The sequence below is a fragment of the Triticum aestivum genome, chromosome 4B, assembly GCF_018294505.1.
Source record: "Triticum aestivum cultivar Chinese Spring chromosome 4B, IWGSC CS RefSeq v2.1, whole genome shotgun sequence".
Taxonomy (NCBI): Eukaryota; Viridiplantae; Streptophyta; class Magnoliopsida; order Poales; family Poaceae; genus Triticum; species Triticum aestivum.
Window position 1 is genome coordinate 256,406,855 of NC_057804.1, and position 16,466 is coordinate 256,423,320.

The 16,466-nt window shown below is 45.2% G+C and overlaps 1 long non-coding RNA gene across 2 annotated transcripts; it reads left to right on the forward strand.

Moving 5' to 3' along the window:
• The first annotated feature begins 1,185 nt into the window (after positions 1–1,185).
• Positions 1,186–4,408, forward strand: LOC123091951 (uncharacterized). 2 transcript variants are annotated; one of them, XR_006443905.1, is made up of 3 exons: positions 1,186–1,336; positions 3,152–3,316; positions 4,183–4,408. It is a non-coding gene; the product is annotated as an uncharacterized lncRNA (long non-coding RNA). The 2 variants fall into 2 exon arrangements; XR_006443906.1 differs by lacking the exon at positions 1,186–1,336 and adding an exon at positions 1,343–1,871.
• Positions 4,409–16,466: the final 12,058 nt, after the last annotated feature.

Sequence of the window (16,466 nt, forward strand, 5' to 3'; positions counted from 1 at the left end):
TTTGCTGCTTTGACCAACAGTTGACCAAGGCATGAATATTTGATATATCCCAACCTAAGTGTTGATCCATGATGAAACAACAAGTTCCTTACACAATAAATCTCAAAGCTAAATTGGTTTGGTTGTTTAATTTACATGGTTGAATATCTATGGTTATCGTTTGAACAAAACCGACATAATTATATTGGACCTACTCTGGCGTGGACAAACCCTTCAATAATTGTCCGGTAAAATGAAAGATGTTGAGATCACCCCATCTCAAGACCGGAATATGAGATCGAGACTCGCATAGATCGACCGTCTCATCAACACATCCCATCAGTATTTTTGCTGCTTTGACCAACAGTTAACCAAGGCATATTTTTTTATTTATCCCAACCTAAGTGTAGATCCATGATGAAACAACACCTTCCTAATTGGCTGCGGGTGGTTGGAGGACCGGGGTTGCGGCGGAGGGGTTGAAGCACCATGGTACATCACCTACCCAGTCCGTGCACTGGTCGACCGTGACGGCGTTCGTGGACGTCGTGTTCCTCCTTGCAGTATCCGTTGTGGTGCTCCCACTCCTTCGGTCTTACTCCGGGTGAAAACTTGATCTTCGGATCGGACGGTGGCGATGTTCGTGGTCATACCCTTCCTGGAGGCATCGTCTTGGAGTCCTTGGTCCAGCGTGACCGTCGCACGTATTCCGGGATGATCGCTCCTCGTGCTGGTGGTCCCCATCGGCTCTAAGTTGATCCGTTTTTTGCACACCCTATAGGTGCTTGGTAGTCGTTGACGTTGTGTGTCGGTGCCCGACATTCGTGTATCTTGCCTTGGGTGTGTGTGGCGTGTGTCTGTATCGGTTGCTTCGATGTATGTGATGGTTGCTTTATAATATAAAGTGGAGAAACTCTTTTTTCGTTGGTTAATTGGCTTTCTCAAATGGCGACAACCATACAAATATCGACGACGATAACGTCACAAGGGAGGACGCCGGATTGCCCCTCCACGTTTCTCAGATTTGGTGGTTTTTTAACTGGATATAACTTTTTACAAACAAATTTCAGTATTCCCTCCATCTCAAAGTAGATTTACAAACTAGAACATTCCCTCAAAAAATAATTACTTTTTTCAGAACAAAATAATTACTGTCCCACCACTAAAAGGTCTCAAATTAGCTTATTTGTTCCCACCAAATAAATAGCTTATATTAACCTTCCCGCTAAATACCATCCTAACAGAACCACACAACGGCGTCTTCAACGGAGATTGGATCTGAGCTCTCATCTCTGGTTCCTCTGTGCTGCCGGCGTCAACGTAGCGAACCACGCTCCAGTCAGCTGCACGGCGTCAGGTAATTCCTCCCGATCTCCTCTCTTCCCGAACCTCCGGTCCTCCTCGGTCTCGCCCTCCTCCCTCTCCTCTGACTCTGAGCCCGCCGACGTGGGCCCCGTCTCCGTGTCCTCGGCCATGCCGGCGGCGGCAACGATGCGGTCTGGCGTCGGCGCCGGCGGAGTTCCCGTCTCGTCCCCTTGCCTATTAATCCTGTGTTTGGACCAAGCACGACACCACCTCGGTGTTGCACGCCGCGACAATGCCCGCCCGGGCTCAAATCCCCCTCCCCTCACGAACTCCTCCTGGACGCGCCGCCACCCACGCTCAGACCTCGCCGCCGCCCATGGCCTCCGTCCACGCAGGGAGATCAAACGAGCAGATCGAGCGGCGGCCAGATCCATCTGCCACGGTCGCCCAGGGCTCGCGCGCCTCGGACGACGCGGCCGTGTCCGTACGTCAAGGGCCTGGGCAGAGACGCTTCTTCTCCGCCATGGCCATGGAGCTTCCTCCCAATCCAAGGTCTTGGACTGGACGGGGACGGCTGCTCTTCCAAGGTCTCGTCTCTTCTCTTCCGATCCATCCATCCCACACCCCATTCTATTTGCATCTGTGTAGATACATATTCAGATCAAACTGAACCCCCACCCATGGGCTCAAGCATGCGTACGAATGCTCCAACACCCTAATTAAGCACAATCCAAACTGCACATAGACCATCCTTGGTTGGGATGCCGATCCAAAGTTCCAAACCTAAATCGCTCCAAACCCAACCATCTGAGAGTTAAGTTTTGGACTGAACCAACCACACATGGACTGAAGCACTCGCTCGGCTCTTTTCTCCTCCATGGCTCTTTCATTGTTTTTGAGATAGCTTACCACTCATGCCAAGTGGTACCTCCATGGCTCTTTCAGTTCCTCTTCTCCGCTGCTAGCCTACTACATCGAGGCTTCAAGGCCACCATGCTGGCTGCTTGCTGCGGCATCCAGTCTATTAGCCACGGCTGCATCCTTCAGCTAGTCCTACTCATGCTGTAGCCTGCACGTCACTGCTGAACTGCTGCCGAGTGCCAAAGGACAGAATGAGCAAGCACGGGAACTGTAGGAGCTAGCGAGATATATATGCTTCTCCTATTTTAATCAGAGGGTAGTTCCGTTGGTATCATTTGCACCACTACTGATTCTCACAGTCTAGCACTAGCACACAGGGCAAATATGTAAAAAAAAGAACGGATGACACTCTGTATTGCAGCTGGATTGCTAGTAATTAATCTAGTAATTACTTCATAGAAATCAGGAGGAAATTAACATAACCAAAGAAGATGACAATTGACAAATATTCATAACGATAGGTCATACTGATGATCACTGACGGCCAGCTCAAATTTTCAATTTATGTTGTGAGTTAGTCTTGTTTTTTTGTTGGTTTTAGTTTGAGAATGACCCCCTCTAAGTTACTTCCCACGCTCTGCTACTGCGCGCACGCACACAGCCCACACGGTACTGCAGTATTTGGGTGCACACTCAGTACAAATATCTTTAGCTTCTACTATATGTTCAGGACTTAATCTTTGTCCAATATCTTTAGCTTCTCAATTGTGTACTCAAGCAAACTTGCTCATGGCCCTCACAAGAAATTTAACAAAAGAATGCTTGGATAAATCTCTCCCGTTAAGAGAATAGTGACCTTAGAACATAACTGGTTGTACCAAGTTTAATAGGGATATGTACGATCATTTCTAATTAGCTGTACTTCATATTTCACTTTACCTTGCTCTGTAAGCATGGGATTTATGTTGCTTTACTTGCATTGCTAAAAGTGCACTTCTATTTACAGGTGCCTACAAAGAAGGTTGACAAAGAAAATAGTAATCTGAACTTGCAAAATATTCATTTACAGAGATCTAGTCCTAATAAGACTCCAGGTTCAAGGCCAACTGCTATTTCTAAAAATGCGCTCATACAAGTTGCAGCAAGGCATTCTTGAATGTTTAAAGCAATGGTAAGTCACAACATTGCTTTCTCTTCATGTTCACCTGCATTTTATACGTCATTGGCCTTCATAATTAGCTAGCTGCTTCTTCTCTTTTACCATGTGTTGTTGCTGCATTGGGTCACAACTTAAACAAAAAACGAATATGTGCTAGCTAGGGACACGAACTTAACTGAACTATACATCGAGTCACAACTTAAATCAATAGCAGAAGCTTTTAGTAGATGTACGATCGGATGATGGCACCATTTTGTATGTATGAGGAGGATGTCATGAGCATGCGCGTGATGCCTTCGCTGCCGAGTCCATTGCAACGTCCCATGCAATATCTCTTGCCGTTGATATGGTGGGGGTCGTGAGGGTTGTTTTTAAAACGGACTCGCAACTCCTGATGGAAGCACTGAATATCAATAAGGTGGACTCATCGGCCTATGGTGCTGTTATTGAGGATACCAAGACCAGCTCAAATTATGGTTTTCTTATTATGAAGTAAATGTATGTCGTCGCTCGGCAAACTCTGTTGCTCACGAGCTTGCTAGTCTTGGTAGGATGTACGAACCTAACCACTATGTGGAATGGGAGGACGACGTACCAGCCCTTGTGGCTGCCTGTGCTTTGGGTGATTCAGCCCAACACTGTTAAGTTATAAAGCAATGTTTTTTTTCTAAAAAGGAAGCTTTTAGTAGATGTACTTGTGCTTATGCTTTAGACATTTACACTTGTATAATTGTTTTGATCCCTCAGTTACATGCTTGCTGACACAGTATTAATCCAGTTAGTCTGGCGTAGTTCTTTTTACAATGGGGCTGGAATAATTGTATGGCGTATGTTATGTTCGACTCATTAACTAGAATTTTTTTATTTCTTGATTGCAGGATCCAAAGAACTAGCTGGACTAGACTCTAGATCATGGACAATTTAGTCTTCGCAGTTAATTAGGATGGCTAAATTACATTTGAGTTTCATTTGATGGATATTTGCTATGAGAATTATGAATTTTATGAATCTACATATTATTCGTATGGTTTTGAATATTGTAATTGAAAGCCTGTTTTTTAATGGTTGCAATAGGCTATTACGATAACCCACTTTCGGTTGACACATGCTAGCACCACCAAAAATACAGTGTTGAGTCATATCTCAGTCGCTACGCCTACATGTTTTGTTTCATTAGGATGTTGCAACGAAGCACTTTATGTTGTCGCAATAGCTTAACACCACAATTTTTTTCATGATGCGATAACTATTTGATGCCACCAAAGTATGTTTTGTTGAAATAGAGTATTGCCACGAAAGTTTAAATTGTCGCAATAGTTTCTCGCTACAAAGATTTTACCTGTTGTGATACCTATTTATCACCACCAAAATTAGTATGTTGCAATTTCCTGTTACGACGACTTGTATATTTGTTGCCATAAGTTTACGCCACAAGCGCAATATTTGTTGCCATAAGTTAACGCCACAAGCGTAGTGGGTCGTGGCAACATGCCTAATGTAACGAAAACAAGGATTGTTGCCATAGTTTATTGCCACAAGTGATTATTTCCACGGAAGAGTAATGTGCCACGAAACGACCGTCGTTGGTATAGGTTGTTGCCACAAATGTCTATCGCTACGAGATATTAGTCGCCACGATTCGTTACATGTTGCATTAAAGTTATCTCCACAAATCAAATTGTGGTATCAAGTGAGTTTTGCCACGGGAAAACATGTGGCAACTTCCCGCATGGATGTTGCAATAGCACGCTTTATTGCCACGATTGCTTTTTCGTGGTAATAACCTATTACCATGTGTCCAGTCGCAACGGCTGCCAACGAATGCCGTTTCGAGGCAATAGGCATTTATCGCCACAAAACAACATGTATTGCAACAAACAATTTTGTTGCAACAGACCTGGATCCTTGTAGTGATGATTAGAGGGCATGCAATCAACATGTTGCATTTGTTTGATGTGCCACAGATATTCAAGGTCATGAGCCTTATGGTTGAGACCATTAAGAGGACAGCAGCAGATCAAAAGAGAAGCTGTGGATATGCCCCTCAGATTTAGGAGTTGATTAACTCAAAGATGGGCACAGGAAAATATCTATTGGATAAGGAACATTTTCCTCTTTATCCAGATTTTGAGGATAATCAGGTTGTCATGAATGAGAGTGACCCATCATCAGTACAAGCTCAAGAGGAGAAGGAGAAATAAGGAAAGAGAAGGCTGCCAAGATGCCAACTCAAGAGGAGGCATCTGGGTACTTTTTAAAGAACAAACAGGAGCAGCTTAGTTACTTGATAGCATCAACACTGAGGATTGAGAAGGGATTTGCCACCCTCACTAAAAATCAGCAAAGCTTGGAAAGAATCATGGAACAAAAATTCTATGATCTAGATGTCAAAGTAACTGAGATTCAGTCAGTTGTGGATCAGCTTCAGGATGACATGCAGGAGAGGAAGGGCAAGACTACCACTAATGTATTTGCCAGAGTGCCTAGAACTCAGAGGTCAGCTGCAGTGCCTGTGCCAGACACTAGAGCCACATCATCTGCACCAGCAACAGCTCCGACAGCTCCAGTGCAACAAGCTCCAGCACCAACTCCTCCAGCTCCCTCTACTTCAACTGAAGCCTTCATTCTTGGAGTTCTCCGGACACCACCACCAGAAGATCAAGCCTGAGAGTCGATCTAGCACTATGCATTTTCTATGAGCTTTTTGGTAACTTGTTGCCAAAATGGGAGAAAATGTATAGATCGTAGGCTTCGAGAGAGAGAGAGTGTGTGTTGCTTTTGTTCTCTCTTGCTTTGGTGGTTAAACTTTGTTTCCTTTTGATTGCTTGAGATACTATGCTGTTTTTGTGAGACATTGATGATCATGTGTTTGATCATAAGCTACACTTATGCATGTTTGATGATATTATCTTATCTATCCATATGTGATCATTCACTTTGCTTGGTGATGAGTGCATGTATTCAATCTTTATCATTTTGAGCGCTCCACCAAGATGTATGTGACATGGAAGAGTAACCCATGAGCCCTTGTGCATTTGCAGTCTAAAGCAAATCTTAAACTATGCACAAATTTAGGGGGAGCTCTTGCTTATCACATACTTCTCAAAGCGATGATGTTTTTCAATCTTATTATCACTTGTCGAAGCTTTCATCTATATGTTGTCATCAATTACCAAAAAGGGGGAGATTGAATGTGCAACTTTCCCTAGGTGGTTTTGGTAATTCATAAAAACATATAGCTCATTGAGCTAATGCTATTCCAAGACTATTTTTTCAGGAAAGCTCAATGAATGGCATGGCATGGATGATGAAAGTGGATCCCTCAAAATAGTAATGTCAAAGGATTGGCTCAAGCTCAAAAGCTCAAGACTCTTCATTTTACATTTTAGTGATCCAAGATCACATTGAGTCTATAGGAAAAGCCAATACTATCAAGGAGGGATGAGGTGTTGCTTAATGAGGCTCTTGCTTCATGTGCTTGGTGATATGCTCCAAAAACCCTCAACTACTTTCTCACATCCACAAATGACCTAATCCTAAAGCCAAAATCGGTCACACCGATTCTTCCTATCGGGCACCACCGAGTTCGAATTTCATAGCCACTGCCACAAACCCTAGGCAAATCGGTCCTACCGATAGGGATCTCGGTCTCATCGAGATGGGATTGTAATCTCTCTGTTTCCCTTCCTAACGTTTCGGTCTAACCGAAGTGAGCGATCGGTCCCACCGAGATTGCAATATAAACTCTCTGTTTCCCGTTTGTAACATTTTGATCTCACCAAAAAGAGCAAATCGGTCCCACCGAGTTTACCTGACCAACTCTCTGGTTAGCTAATTACAAAGATCGGTCCCACCGAGTTTGTGTAATCGGTCTCACCGAGATTACGTTATGCCCTAACCCTAACCATATCAGTCCTACCGAGTTGCATGTCGGTCCCACCGAAAATCCTAACGGTCACTAGGTTTACTAAATCGGTCCGACCGGGTTTGATGATTCGGTCCCACCGAGTTTGGTAAATTGTGTGTAACGGTTAGATTTTGTGTGGAGTCTATATATACCCCTCTACCTCCTCTTCATTCGTGGAGAGAGCCATCAGAACAAACCTACACTTCCAACTTACCATTTCTGAGAGAGAACCACCTACTCATGTGTTGAGGCCAAGATATTCCATTCCTACCATACGAATCTTGATCTCTAGCCTTCCCCAAGTTGCTTTCCACTCAAATCTTCTTTCCACCAGATCCAAAACCTATGAGAGAGAGTTGAGTGTTGGGGAGACTATCATTTGAAGCACAAGAACAAGGAGTTCATCATCAACGCACCATTTGTTACTTCTTGGAGAGTGGTGTCTCCTAGATTGGCTAGGTGTCACTTGGGAGCCTCCGACAAGATTGTGGAGTTGAACCAAGGAGTTTGTAAGGGCAAGGAGATCGCCTACTTCGTGAAGATCTACCGCTAGTGAGGCAAGTCCTTCGTGGGAGGCGGCCATGGTGGGATAGACAAGGTTGCTTCTTCGTGGATCCTTCGTGGGTGGAGCCCTCCGTGGACTCGCGCAACCGTTACCCTTCGTGGGTTGAAGTCTCCATCAACGTGGATGTACGATAGCACCACCTATCAGAACCACGCCAAAAACATCCGTGTCTCTAATTGTGTTTGAATCCTCCAAACCCTTCCCTTTACTTTCTTGCAAGTTGCATGCTTTAATTTCCGCTGCCTATATACTCGTTGCATGCTTGCTTGAATTGTGTGATGATTTCTTGACTTGTCCTAAGATAGCTAAAATCTGCCAAACTCTAAAATTGGGAAAAGGTTAAGTTTTTAATTGGTCAAGTAGTCTAATCACCCCCCCTCTAGACATACTTCAAGGTACTACAGGGGGAGATCTTCATGCGCACCCCAGAGTTCGAACCTTAAGGGTCCGCCGGAACGCAACATCCGACAACTACTAGCACTACCTACAAACACTAGAAACTAGTTGCAATTCCTGGACAAAGATCAAGTTGATTAATAAGTCGAGAGGGGTCGAGTTACCGGAACCCAATGTGTGGTAGCAACTGTTCATGGATCACAAACACAGAACTCAGTTCCTGAGGACGGTTTCAATGAGACAACCCACCATGTACTCCTACATGGCCTCTCACCGCTACCTTTACCAAATCGTGTTCACACACTTAGCTCACATACAGTAGGACATGTTCAGACACCTCCAATTCATCCCTGATGAATCAGACCTGACTCAACTCTAAGAAATAGCAGGCATGAAAAAAAGCATGAATGAGTAGGCACATCAGGGCTCAAACAACTCCTACTCATGCTAGTGGGTTTCATCTATTTAATGTGGCAATGACAGGTCATGCATAGGATAAAGGGTTCAACTACCGCAGCAAGTAACAAATGAATCGTTGTTGTCCTAATGCAGTAAAAAAGAGCAGGAGCGAGAGAGTGGGATTGTATCGGAATGAACAAGGGGGTTTTGCTTGCCTGGCACTTCTGAAGATAGTATAGCTCTTCATCGGTGTCATCGAACTCATCATCGAAACCACATCTACTAAGAGGGGACAAACGCCGGCAAACAAGGAAGAACACAATCAATTCAATGCACAATATGATGCATGAATATGATATGGCAATATGATGTGGTTTGACATAATGCAACTAGCAGCAAGTTAAATGGAGTTGGTTTGAATCAAGGATTCAAATTCAAACTCCATATGTGGATATTCAAATGCCATTTATATGATTCGTCCTAAACATCAGCTACAAGTTGTTCTAACATGCATGAAACTAGTACAGATGGATAGATTGGATTTTTCTAATCATTTTTCATATATAAATTATTTCATTTTGACTTACGGTTGAATTTATATGATTTTTTGAAGTTTAGATTATTTTTTGGAATTTTCTGAATAAGAAAAAATCCAGAAAAAGGTAATCCATGTCAGCATGACATCAGGGTGACTTCAGCAAGTCAACTGCGCCAGACCAGGTCAAACCTAACGCGTGGGTCCCAGCAGTCAGAGGCTCAGTGGTTAATCCCGGTCAAAGCCAGGATTGACTGGTTTGAACCCTGGGTAGGGCCCGATGTCAGTGGCAGTTAGGGGGGTGCTCAGCTGGCGGGGTTAGCGTTAATGACGGCCATGTCGGTAGTTGCCAAAGTTTCGCTGGCGGAGACCATAACTACGGCGGAAGCTCGCCGGGGCTGCGCTACAGGCGGCCAAAAAGACCACCAAAAGGTAGCCTGCACACGCCCGCATCTACATAGCCACACGGGAGGCTACGTGTTCGCTGGAAACGACGACGGTGAGCGCATCCGCGGTGGCCGGAGTTCGGACAAGGAAAGGGTCGTTGCTGCGGTGCACTAGAGGAGAAACTGAAGGGTGCAACGTGCTCCTGGGAGTTCAGCGAACACGGTGACGCGCTCAGGCGTGAGTTGGGGTGGCCCTGGCCACGGTGGTGGAGAACCACCGCAGCGGTGAGCTCTCGAGTCCGGTGGTTAGTACAGCTACGGCACGAAATCAAGGAAGGGAGGAGAGGGGAAGCGACGAGGTGCTCACGGCGGAGTCGAGGCGGAGCTCATCAGGCTCAGGGAAGCATCGGGGATGACGTACGGTCGCCGGCGATCTCGGTGGCACCCGAGGTTGAAGACGATGGCATGGAGGCGATGCAGAGCTTCCCGGCTCGCGTGGCTCGGCGGGAAGGACGGGGGCATCACGACGGTTCTTCTGGAAGCAACTACGAGGAGAGGGGTTCGCGGTGGACGCGGCAACAGCGGGCGGCGGCGACGAGCTCCGCTCGGGCGCGAGCGAGGGAGCAGAGGAGGGGGCAGGAGAGCCAGGGAGCGAGGGGAAAGTGAGGGGAGGTGTGGGGCGTCTCCGTGGCGTGAGGGGGAGGCAGGAGGTGGCAAGTAGGAGGTGGTCGCGTTCTGTTGCGCGCTCGCCACGCACCTGCTTCTGCTTCTAGGAGAAGGTTGAAGAAGCAGGCAGCGCTGGCTGGGCTGGGCCAGCCAACTGGGCCGCCAGGTGGCTTGGCCAGGTGGGTTGCCAGGTACAGTGCCCTCTCTCTCCGGTTTTCTATTTACTTTATGTTTTACTATTTTGCATGTTTGTTTGAATTTGGTTACTGGACCAAATCAATTTTGTAAATGTTGAGAACTTTTGTTGATGCTGGAATAATTATTCCAGGGCCCCACACAAAAGTTTCAGAATTATTGGGGCTAGGGAATTATTAATAGACATTTATAGCCCCAATTCAAATACTTAGTGATTTAATTCAAAACCCAGATATGTCCTGCAAAAATGTAAACCATTTTTGGTAGAGGCTTCCACCTCAATCCAGAAATGATGAACATTTTTAAAGGGCATTTTGAGTTCATTGGAAAAGATTTTATTTTGACCCTAGTTGAGTTCATTTGGTGCTAGGGTTTGAACATCCCCATTTCATGTTTAAGCAAAATTTAAACATGATGCACACATGAAGCTAGCCTAGTGCAATACCAGAAGCTAGGGATGTGACAACTCACCCCCACTAAACAAGAATCTCGTCCCGAGATTCAAGACGTGAGGTAGGAACACAGAGGGGACACAAAGCTAACACAATCTTCATGATCCAATTGCTCTTCTCGAAGATGTTGATTCATTGCATCATCTTGATCTTGACATCTTGCTTTGAGAACTCCATTCAACATGACCACGAGAAGAAATGAAAACTCTAGAAGAATCGATCCTCTCGAGGATCGAGCAACTGACGATCAACTCACAAAATAACACATAGAACACCTCTTGAGCTGAGATATTCAAACACACTTCGGGAGGGATGGAAGAACAAATGACAGGAGTTCAATTTGGTAGGCAACAATTCCACGCTTGAGGAGATGGTGAATGGTTTCAAGATAGCGATGAAATAATTGCCATGATTCCATAACGGGGCACTTTAGAGAAGGTGACTCGTAGAATTATTCCCTTAAGTGGCAAAAGGAATTACTTTTGATACCTAGATCATTGAAACTCCTTATACCAGCCTAAGGCAAATCACAATTGATCGCTTGAACGAATTCGAAAGAATGGCATACTCAGTTTGGATAGGAAACTAGAGTTATAAGACAACTCAGCAAACGGAAGGCACATTCCAATTGATACCGAGGATATAACCTAGTGTCTGAGCATGCCCTCAAGAACTTGAGCATTTCCATATTCATCAGGGTCTCACCAACATCCATGCCGAGGATCCTGGCGACACATCATACTACCATGATGAATAGTGATGAACGATGCAGATACAAAAGAAGATAACACTTCTCAGATTTCACCTTAGCGAGGCCAAGGAAAAAAAATCTGGATGATCGACCGAGAGACATTTAGCACTGCGCTTCTAATGTTCTCCTTGATGTGCTAGCGTAACCCATTTATTGATATGGTTTGGTATCTAGAACATCAAGTAAAAGGTCGGACTTCGAGAGCACAAGAATCCATATGGAACAATTACGGAAATAAATCCTATGAAATCCTTATGGGGAGGTGGCCAACTTCCTCAATCAGGATACTACAATAATAGGTCTTCCGGCTGGGTGTGTTGGCCACGACATCCACTCTACCAGGTTATAGAGAGACTATTATTATAGTTCTTGGGAAATGTTCCAACCATCATATCTGCCGGAGTTTCAGATCTGGTTGGGGTCAGGACATTCCAGACTCATCAAGTCTAGAATTTTTTTTGAAAGTTTGCAACACAAACTGGCGAGATAACGTTGCGAGATTCTCGGGAAATGGACTGCGGTAGCAAGCTCCAAAACATGAGCTGGTTCTGCTACACACATGTGAACACGCTGTCCCAGACAAGCATGACCACATGGTAGTCTTACAACAAAACTCTACCGAGTTCTGGTTGGGAACCATCATCGAGGATATCGGAGTCTTGTGCATGATCTAGAATTAACACAACAAATTCCTTTTCCTTGAGCAAATCAATTAGTGGCTTGGGGTGCTAGGGAATACATATGGGGTGGATGTAATTAATCTACCAAACCATAGTATACTTTGCAGATGCATGACTGACTTGGGAAGATTCCAGAGGAAGCAAAACTAACTCTCTCAAATTCACGGCAGCAACTTGCATCGAATGCACATGAATGAGAGGAAGTCACTTCTTTCATACAAACACATACTTCATGAACGGGGCATGAAGAAAATGCTTACACAAGTTTCCAACACCAGTTGGACGTTCAACACGAATCATTTAGGAGACAAAATGCCGCTGATGGGCTCAACAGCAACTCATCGGAATTTCCATATCACTGGACTTCCACCATTATGTGAACAATGTGATAGTATTGGTCAGTCCAAAAGATGTAATGGTGTATGCTCGAGGAATCAACCACGTGTAAGACAACATTACGAATATCATTGGTTCTAACTTGATTTGACGATGGCCCACACTCAAATCAAGGTTTGGGCAAGACGATAGGTTCAACAACTGATCACGAGGACCAATCAATGAAGAAATCATCTTTGTACAACAAACACACAAACACAAGATATCCCTTTGGAAATGAACTAAGTTAGGCAAGCTTTTATCTTCCAACTCTCCAAGTTGTTGTTCAGCTTAACCAACTAGCTCAGGGGTATCAAACACAAAATCTTGGAGAAGGGGTGGTTTATAAGAAAACCAACTTGATCACGAGCTCAACATAACAGTCAGGGGATAACCTGGTAACACTTCCGAGAAGATATTCGGAAAATCACGAACCACCAGTATGTTACTAAGCTCGAGATCAATCTTGCTTTTCAGGGCAAGACGATGTGATCAAGAGAGTGATGGATTGACACAATCCTATCTCATTGATCGAGGAGTGCACCAGGCAAAATGGACTAGGTAGCACGATCAATCTTAGAATGATAATTCAATACCAGCATGCTAAGAATGAGATTATTGTCCATTAACTACCAAGCAACGGGGTTGCTAGCAGTATTGATTTCACACATCACGATTCACTTGTTGGCATTCTGGTTACAATAACACAGGAACCGAGGAATTAACAATGATGGCAAGAAGCATTACTGCGTCAAGAATTCATAAGAGGTGGTGCAATTCTCATGACACTCTTGACATAAAGATGGTAACACTCCAAGGTAGAGCAGAGTAGAAGCTGGATTGGCATTTTGATCTGCGGAATACAATTGCTTTGACCCAATCCTAGATATGGATGAGGTTCTGGAGTTTGTTTCACCTATTCATTCTCAAATAGAACGGCTTGACGGACCACAAGAATAGTATGCATCGTAGAACACGAATGCACGACATAAACTTGACTATCAACTGATAGACAAGGATCATAATACAACTACAGAGGGACAACTCAAAGGAACATATATCTTTCTGAGTTGTGGATGCATAGGTTAGTATGCCGAACAAGTTCAACATATTTCTTCCGGATAACCCATGCTGAAGAGGAAGGACTGGCAGATTCACAACTATGAATGGAGGACTCATCAAGAGCACTCTGGTTGCGATCTTTTGGTTTAAAGAAATTCCGCCATAAGTAGTTCATGGTATTTGGAAGAAGGAAATACCACGGACCTCGAAGACTATCGCAAAGGTTACTAATATCCTAAAGGAATTAGAAAACACTATCAACACGAAATAAGTAGGGTGAATCTCGGGTTCAAGAACCCAGGTGTAGAATACCTACTACTAGGTAGCATCACAGAATGCTTTCAAGAATAATGGCCAGAATCATCACACTGAGATACAAAGCATTGCTAGATTACTGAGTGGTTCTCTAGGATGCCTAGGGTCATAATTCTAGCTCCAACATATACGACGAGGTAACGGATTACCTCAACTCGACGATTAGTGTGGTTAATCTAACCCAGAGGAACATCGAGAACGAAAGGAATGGATTTGCAAATGCATCAGACTATTTAGAAACTTGGGATGACTCAGACAGCATAACGGCTATAAAAGCTCAAGAAGATTTGAGACATCCTACAAAAATGGTGGCATAACCACTCAACATCACCATATCAAGGTTCTGAGACCAGCTATGAACATACGGAAGTAGTAGGAACTTAACTGAGGCTTGACACCAACAATCCTATAAGTCTACGGATTAGTAACACGTGATCCTGATAGAAAGATGAGAAGCCTAGTTCTTAATCCACGTAGAAGAGAAGAGGTTGACTCAGATCAGAAGGGCATAAGGTACAGGAGTAAAAAGAGCCTTACGTTCCCTTCCACAATCAATTCCCTTACATAACTAAAGAATTTCTAGACTCAACTTCGACCAGTTTGGCTTGGTAATCCTACAGGCAGTTAGGCTCTGATACCAAAGCTGTCAGGACCCTGACTCAATGGCACACCGATCTAGCATGTAACACCTCATATCACTTTGCGGCCTCACGCGCGGTATTCCCACGGGTGTTGCCTTACCAGGCATGGGACCGTTTGTGCCTTCTGGCACACGTATATGATAGTGTCTCTAGCATCCATATGACAAGGAGCCCGGGCTGACATGGCTAGTCGTGAACCCAAAGTGGCACTAACTTACAGGGAAAGGCATACATGACCCAACAACGAATGTGTCGGTCATCAGCGAGTGAATCCAGGCTATAGCAACTGGGCTAGCAGGACTCCGGTAAACCGGGCTGTAGCGGGCTAACAGGACTCCGGTAAACACCGCGTGACATTTCCCCTACGGGACAGACACGGGAACAAAGAAGGACGCATGCCGGCCAGCCTAAGTGTTCCGGAGCAGTAGCAAGCTACCAAGGCTCAGAGGAAGCACTAGGAGACATTTCCCAGTAAGAGAGGCTACCAATGATAAACAACTAGATAGTCATATCCCACACATACCAAGCATTTCAATAACATACACACAATATGCTCGATATGTGCAAATACAACATGGCATCACAACATGACTCTACAACTCAAGTATTTTATTCAAAAGGCTCCGAGGAGCGAGATACTACAAACATGGGTCTCATGACCCAACATTCAAAGCACACAAGTCAAAGCACAAGCGGAAGCTTAACATGTCTGAGTACAAACATCTACAAATGAAAAAGGCTGACAAGCCTGACTATCTACAAGATCTTGCCGAGGACACAAGATCGTAACTGAGGTAACAAGCTAAACGTCAAAGTCCACGCGAAACTACTAGTGAGATGGAAAGCTCTCTAAAAAACATAAAATAGGCAAACGTGAGTAAAAATGTACCCAGCAAGACTTACATCAGATCTAACTACATATGCATCATTATCAACAAAGGGGATGGTGGGGTTTAACTGCAGCAAGCCAACTTTGACTCAGTGGCTATCCTGTACTACGACTGCAAGTAACTATTTTGAGGTGGCGCACACGAGTCCACATATTCACCATATCAATACACCACTATGGATCCGCTCCCGTCTCCCTACGAGAACGCCATCCATAGCACTCACGCTTATCTTGCGCATTTTAGAGTATCCCCTTTCACTTGTCTATGAACTGTACAGGCAACCCAGAAGTCCTTTACCACGGACACGGCTATTCGAATAGATAATGTTAACCCTGCAGGGGTGTACTTCTTCACACGCGCTCTCACCACTTATCGCCGTTTACACGACATGTACGGCAACCTTCAAGCGGAAGCCCAGCGAGGGTGTCGGCCACGACCTGACTAACCACACAAGTCTCTCGTCCAGGTTTATCGCCTATTCGGGATCCATCCGCAAGGAGATCCGAACGGGGTGTCGCTCACGGTCCCAAACGATGTGTGCAGGGTTCCCAAGCCCACCTCGACGGATGGATCTACGCTTGGTACACCATGCCACGGTGCCTAGTCTGTCCCAAGCCCACCTGTACCGGGTGCCACTTGGTAGACTACTGTCGGTGTTCCGGGAACGGGGGTCCCCAGACTTGCCTGCCTGTGGCCTGTGGCATGGCTCGAGTGGTGGCCCAGTACGGCCCATCTTCATCAGCGCAAGACTCAAGACCCTCGCGGGGCGGACGACACAAGACTTCCTCAGGAACGGCCTCGCCAGGTAGGCTCACGAGGAGGCGGAGAGATCAAGGCAGGGTACCTCGCGAGGTGCTCATGATGCAAGCCATGAAGATCGAGACCAGGCAGGCGCCTCAAGCCTTCTTGCGCACCCCATAGTTCAAACCTTAAGGGTCTCCCGGAAC